Source organism: Zonotrichia albicollis, chromosome 26 (genome assembly GCF_047830755.1).
Source record: "Zonotrichia albicollis isolate bZonAlb1 chromosome 26, bZonAlb1.hap1, whole genome shotgun sequence".
In the NCBI taxonomy this organism is placed as follows: domain Eukaryota; kingdom Metazoa; phylum Chordata; class Aves; order Passeriformes; family Passerellidae; genus Zonotrichia; species Zonotrichia albicollis.
Genome location: NC_133844.1, coordinates 7,344,676 through 7,352,013, shown reverse-complemented (window position 1 = coordinate 7,352,013; position 7,338 = coordinate 7,344,676).

Sequence of the window (7,338 nt, the reverse complement as noted above, 5' to 3'; positions counted from 1 at the left end):
CGTGTAAATTTTTGTTCTTCCCATTTGAGTGGTGAATGCTCTCCCTTGGTCCTGGGACAATGATTCCCTGTGGGCTTTTCACTTTTCACTCTTCCCTTTTCACTGGAAGAGAATTCATTTATGACATTTCTTGATCATATGTGACTGTGTTCACAGGGGTCTTGTGTTGAGGGAAGAGACGTAGATCTCACTCCATGTTTCAGAAGGCTGATTTATTATTTTATGATTTATATTACATTAAAAAACTCTATTAAAAGAATAGAAAAAAGCATTTTATCAGAAGGCTGGCTAAGAATAGAAAAGAATGATAACAAAGGTTTGTGGGTCAGGCTGAGAGTCCAAGCCAGCTGAGCTGTGATTGGCCATTAATCAGAAACAACCACATGAGACCAATCACAGATGCACTTGTTGCATTCCACAGCAGCAGATAATCAATGTTTGCATTTTGTTCCTGCGGCCTCTCAGGAGGAAAAAGTCCTAAGGAAAGGATTTTTTATAAAAGTTGTCTGCAACAATCATGTTAATTTTTATCTAGAATTTCCAATTAGAGAAAAAGAAGACCAATCTTGAAGCTTTTCCAGAAATCGCCACCTTCAGATTCCTCTTTGCCAAGGCTGACCAAAACCAAGCATGGTCCTGGTTTTTATCAACTTCAATTTGTAATTTTGACTTGAGTCCTTTAAAACTGGCTGTGAGTGTTTGAAGTTTCCTCCATCCCTTCCAGGAGGAGGAAGAGGAGGAGGAGGAGGAGGAGGAGGAGGAGGATGAGGAGGAGCCATTTCACCCAGCAAGGTTTGCCCTGCAGCTTTAAGGCACATTGGGATCGTTGGGCTGCGCATTCTGCACACGCTCAGAGCTCTCCCAACGCTAGAGGGAAGCACAGATCCAGCATGGCTGCGATCAACGCTTGAATTTCCCTGTGACAAACACGATCCTCCTCAGAAAGGAGCCGCTGCCTCGGCCTCCTGTGGCCCAAGCCATGAAAAGACTCAGTGGCCACCAGAACCTTCCAAAGGTTTTTCCTCAGAGGTGCTGTCACAAGGTTGTCTTCAAGAAGGCAGCATATAAAATGTTTTTATAAATATTTTATATGTTTATAAAAAGCGTTATTTGATCATACAGGCTGAATTGTTAATTAAAAACTAACAGCAAAATACCCAGCCTCACTTTGTGTGGGCTGACTTGGTGACAGCCACACTTGCTTGGAGCCATGAACAAGGTGACTTCTTTTTTAGAATCTTGGCCAACAAAGTGTCAAATCCTACCATTAGAGAATGGTTTGGGTTTGGTTTGATTTGGTTTGGTTTGGTTTGGTTTGGTTTGGGTTTGGTTTGGGTTTGGTTTGGTTTGGGTTTGGTTTGGTTTGGGTTTGATTTGATTTGGTTTGGTTTGGTTTGGTTTGGTTTGGTTTGGGTTTGGTTTGGGTTTGGTTTGGTTTGGTTTGGTTTGGTTTGGTTTGGGAGATTTCCAAGTCAAAGCAGGTTTGAGATGTGGCTGTTTTGAAGAGCATCAACTGATCAAATCCTACCAATTAGAGAATGGTTTGGTTTGGGTTTGGTTTGGTTTGGGTTTGGTTTGGGAGATTTCCAAGCCAAAACAGGTTTGAAATGTGGCTGTTTTAAAGAGCATCAGCCTCTGGTAGCACAGAGCACGGTGTGAACAATTCCTCCTGCACGTTCTTGACCAGCAAACTATCAAATCCTACCTTTAGAGAATGGTTTGGGTTTGGTTTGATTTGGTTTGGTTTGGTTTGGGTTTGGTTTGGGAGAGTTGCCAAGCCAAAACAGGATTGAGATGTGGCTGTTTTGAAGAGCATCAACTGATCAAATGATCAAATCCTACCAATTAGAGAATGGTTTGGTTTGGTTTGGTTTGGTTTGGTTTGGTTTGGTTTGGTTGGGTTGGGTTGGTTTGGGTTTGGTTTGGTTTGATTTGGTTTGGTTGGGTTGGGTTGGTTTGGTTTGGGTTTGGTTTGGTTTGGTTTGGTTTGGTTTGGTTTGATTTGGGAGAATTTCCAAGTCAAAGCAGGTTTGAAATGTGGCTGTTTGGAAGAGCATCAGCCTCTGGTAGCACAGAGCAGGGTGTGAACAGTTCCTCCTGTATTTTCTGCAGGTATCACACTGTGGACATGAGATTTGCTCTATTCAACACTCTCAGGTTTGCTCTAGTTAATAGGTGAACCAAAGTTTCTGCTGCCAGCTCTCAGTGTGCAGGAAAGAGTTTGAATTATTTCAACAAATTACTGCCTGGGAGACTGAAGTTGTGGTTTTTGAAAGAAACTGAAAGGAGAATGATCTGAAAGGGTTACAGCATTCTGAAAGCTCATCAGCGAGATAATTCAGAAAAAGCTAAAAAGAACTGAACCATCTTAATTAGCTCAGGGGAAGAGCTCCTTGCTGAGATCCAATCTCTGCGAGAAGGAGAGGAATGCAGATTGACAGAGGCAGACCAGGCTCAAGCAGCTCAGGTGAGGCCTGCAGCATCTCTTATCAGCACAGCTTGTCAGCCAGAATAATTCACCCAAAAATAGATGTCTGGAGTTGAGCTCTGAATGTAAAATCCTTCTGCCCCGAATACAGGGAATCTCAGCAACAACTTCACCAAACGTTGATTTTTCTCCTAGAGCAAGGCAGGACTTCATCTCTTGAAACAGGTGCAGAAACACCTTAAAACAGAGAGTGCCAAGAATTTATTTCCATGTTTCCTTCCTTATGGGGAGATTCTATTCTCTTGGACAGCTCTGTGGCACATAATGACCCCGTTTATAATTTTGTGTCATAATTTTCCTAAGGGTTCCTCTGTCAGTATTTGTTTGTTCTCCCTTGCCAAACACTTTGCCCTGTGAACCCTGGATAGTGGCTGTTGTCACTATGTCAATATGTTTGTCATTTGTGTCACATAGAATCCCATTTTGTGATTGAAGTAACAGATTTGTCATATTAAAAAAATCAATTTTTAAGGAAAAGGTTATATGGTGCTGTGTGACAAATAATTAAATAAAATTAATGAACATTTTCTACTAATATTTTGGCTAATATATGCACATGGTACCTTGCAGCTAAAGGAGAAATCTGTTTAGTGAAAATGCCATTTTACACAATAGGAACAAGAGATCATCTACAATCCCAGATACTTCCCAAACAACATCTCCAAAGAAGATAAAAATTAATGTTGGACAAAAAAAAAAAAAATTTTTTTGGTGAGATAAGTGAAATCATTATTTTATTTTTTTTTATTTTTTTTAATTTTTTAATTTTTTATTTTTAAATTTAATTTAATTTAATTTAATTTAATTTAATATTTTTATTTCTTTTATTTTATTTTATAATTTTTTAATATTCTTTTATATTTTATTTTATGTTATTTTATTTTATTTTATTTTATTTTATTTTATTTTATTTTATTTTATTTCATTTTATTTTATTTTATTTTATTTATTTTATTTTATATTCTTTTATATTTTATTTGATTTGATTTTATTTCATTTTATTGTATTGACTATACAAAGAAACTCATCATATCAGTTCAGTCATCCACAAATTCTTTGTGGACGCATCTTTCTGCAGCTTCAGGAAGAACTGAATTTGTTTCTGGTCACCAAATTTCCTGGCTCAGGGCTTCAGTGAGTCCCACTGGGAGGAGCTGTTCTCCAGGGGAGCAGGTTCAAGTTTCCGTGTGTTTGTTCCCTTCTGATAAAAACCTCCTGCAGTCTGAAGTAAGACTGCAGCTACTTTAGGAGCGTCCTTGTCCTCCTTTGCATTGTGTTAGCCAGCGTGCTCCTGGGACCAAAGCAAACCACAGAAGTTGGTCTGCAAAAAGAAACCTTCAGAAGTGCCTGGGTATGGACAGCAAGGGGTCAGCAGGTGATGGCTGAAAGGCTGGGGACAAAGGAAAGTACTGAAAAAAACCCTGAGAATTAGAGGCCATTGCAGATAACCTTGATCATCTCTGTCCATCCAGCTGTGCCACAGCACTTTGATCTGTTTGGAAGGTTCTGCTGGTCACAAGGACCTTCATCATGATGTCCACAAGAACCTTCATCACTGTTTTCCACAAGAACCTTCATCACTGCTGTCCGCAGGAACCTTCATCACTGCTGTCCACAGGAACCTTCATCACGGATTCTGCACAGGGCTCAGGAAATCCAGGCAGGAAATGTTGGTGCAGAAGGAAGACAGAAAAGGGAATTGTGATGTTCCAGGGTAGAACTGACTGGAAGCTTGTCGCAGATACCTTTTTATGAAAAATCCTTTCCTTAGGGTTTTTCCTCCTGAGAAGCTGGGAGGCCTCAGGAACAAAATGTAAACAATGGTTATCTGCTGCTGTGGAATGCAACAGGTGCATCTGGGATTGGTCTCATGTGGTTGTTACTAATTAATGGCCAATCACAGTCCAGCTGGCTCAGACACAGAGGATGAGCCACAAACCTTTCTTATCATTCCTTCCTATTCTATTCTTAGCTAGTCTTCTCATGAAACATTTTCTTCTATTCTTTTAGTATAATTTTAATGTAATATATATAATAAAATAATCAATCAAGCCTTCTGAAACATGGAGTCAGATCTTTGTCTCTTCCCTCATCCAGGAACCCCTGTGAACGCTGTCACAGAAGCTCTGACAGTTTATGTACAACTGGAGATAACTGTGTTCTAGTCAGGGTCTCAAGAATACAATAGTGCTCCAGGTAAAATGATAAGGAAAATGAGTTTTAACAGGGAAACCTTTCTAGCCCTAGAAAAGTGCAAGTATCAGCTGCAGTGGTAAAAGCTCTGCATCAACTCAAGCGCACCTTCCTTTTCTGGGGATGGCAGATGATGCTTTTGGTGTCTTCCAGGCTATACCTGAAGTGCGTTGGATCAATAACCCCTCTGAGCTGTGCTGTTAACTTGGAACAGTAAATCCCAGGCTGGTTTTGTGAGTAACTTCTTTCTTAGATGGCTTTTCAAACTCTGCCCTCTGAGTTCATGAAGTGTCCCTGTTCTTTAACGCAGCTGCTTTTTATTCCAGCCTCTTGTTTGGAGCACCTGGTAACACTGCATAAGGCTGGAGTAGGAAAAGAGAAATTGATAACTGAGGTCTCACACATTCCCCTGCACGGGCTTCTCACTGCTCAGAAAAGGAGCAAATGTGTTAGCGGGTTAAAAGCAGCAGTGACAAAATAAAAAGCTTTCCAGGAGACTCCAAGGCTCAACAAAGTGGTTGAAGTGCCCAGAGCTGGTGGGCTCTGCTCCTTGTTCCCAGAGCAAATGTAGGAATTTTGCTTTTTAGCAGCTGAGACATCTCAGCTTAATGCCCGCAGCGTTCTCCAAAGCTGCAAAGCCTGGCCAGCCTCAGCATCTTCTCCATCAGTTCCTGGTTATTTGCCTGTGCAGAAACCCAGGAATTTTGCTTTTCAGCATCTGAGACATCTCAACTTCATGCCCACAGCATTCTCTGAATCTGTGAGCGTGCAAAGCCTGGCCAGCCTCAGCATCTCCGTCAGTTCCTGGTTGTTTGCCTGCTCCTGCTCTGTGCTGGCTTCCAAGGAGTTAAGTAAACTAGCAGAGAGCTGATTTAGTCCAACATCTCGAAGTGAGGCACTCCCAGTGTGTTATGGTTAATTTTGACAATAAATTATGGTTAATTATTATGGTTAATTTTGACAACTGCCATCAGTTATGGCAATGTTTCCTCAGCCTCAGTCCCCAGCAAAGCACTCGTGTGGAGGAGGCTCAATTAGGTTGATAATTTTTTATTTTATTATTATTATTAGGGTGATGGTCCTACTGAAAGGAGCTCCCAGCTCCCTCCTGGCTGTGGAGCATTTAAATTCTGCAGCTTCCATTTAATTTTGGGATTTTTTTTTTCTTTTCCCATAGGCATTGAGAGAACATTGCTATAAAAAGATGTGCAGCTGTATCTAGACTTGAGTGTATTATTTATCGATGTGGGAAAAATACACAGAACTAAAGCTGTACTAGGAAACACATTTTAGAATTTTATCATTTCCTGTCCTTCATATTTTATCAGGACCTTCTCTATGTTATGAGTCATCATATTCTTTAAAAACTATATAAAGTGCTAAGTTTTTCCCTGATTTTAGCACTCCTTGGTCTATGGGTAAAGCAACAGAACTGGGGGAACTTCAAAGGGAAAAGAAACAAAGGAGTAAAAAATGCAGAAAATTTACTCTAGCAAAAAAAAGTGACCTACAATGTGTGCACAATTAAGTTTGCATCTCAGCTTCTCACCCATCTAAATAACCTGTGACTGTGAGGTATTTGCTGAGGAATTGACATTAATCCCTGCTTTGCCATTTTTTATCACAAAAGGACCACAACTGCCCAGAATTTGGGGAGCCAGTTCCAGAAAAGTGCAGCATTTGCAGAGTTCCACCTGTGCAGTTTTTCCATGGGTGCTTTGCCCGTGGGTTTGCACCTAGGAAATTTTTTTGGAAAGGGACAAGAACCAAGCTGATAAAGGCAGGGATGCTCAGGAGCACACCTTGCTGCAGGTGTTGGTGTGGTCCCCACGAGGAGCCCACCCCAAAAACGCCATCCTGGTTTTATCCTGGTCCCCTGACACACTGGTGGTGCTTTGTGCAGGAACCAAAGTCTAGAACTGAGCTGATAAAGGCAGGGATGCTCAGGAGCACACCTTGCTGCAGGTGATGGTGTTTTCACCCATGGCAGTGTTTTTTGCAAGGGACAAGAACTGAGCTGATAAAGGCAGGGATGCTCAGAGGTGCCTGATAAGCACACTTTGCTGCAGGTGATGGTGTTTGCACCATTCCAAGGGACAAGAACTGAGCAGAAAAAGGCAGGGATGCTCAGAGGTGCCTGATAAGCACACTTTGCTGCAGGTGATGGTGTTTGCACCCATTCCAAGGGACAAGAGCTGAGCAGAAAAAGGCAGGGATGCTCAGAAGCAAATTTTGCTGAAGATGATGGTGTTTGCACCTTGGCAATGTTTGTTCCAAGGCACAAGAACTGAGCTGACAAGGGCAGGGATGCTCAGGGATACCTGAACAGATAAGCACACTTTGCTGCAGGTGTGCTCCCCACAAAGAGCCCACCTTAAAAAACCCATCCTGGTTTTTTCCTGGTCCCTTTACACACTGGTCTTTGTGCAAGAACTGAGCTGATAAAGGCAGGGATGCTCAGAGATGCCTGATAAGCACATTTTGCTGGTGATGCTGTGGTCCCTACGAAGAGCACACCCCAAAAACCCCATCCTGGTTTTATCCTGGTCCCCTTACACACTGATGCTGTGTGCAGGAGCCAAAGTCACTCCTGCAGGCCTCCAACACGGAATTGTTTGTGTTTTTGGAAAACAGCAGCAGGAGGAATACAGGGCTCT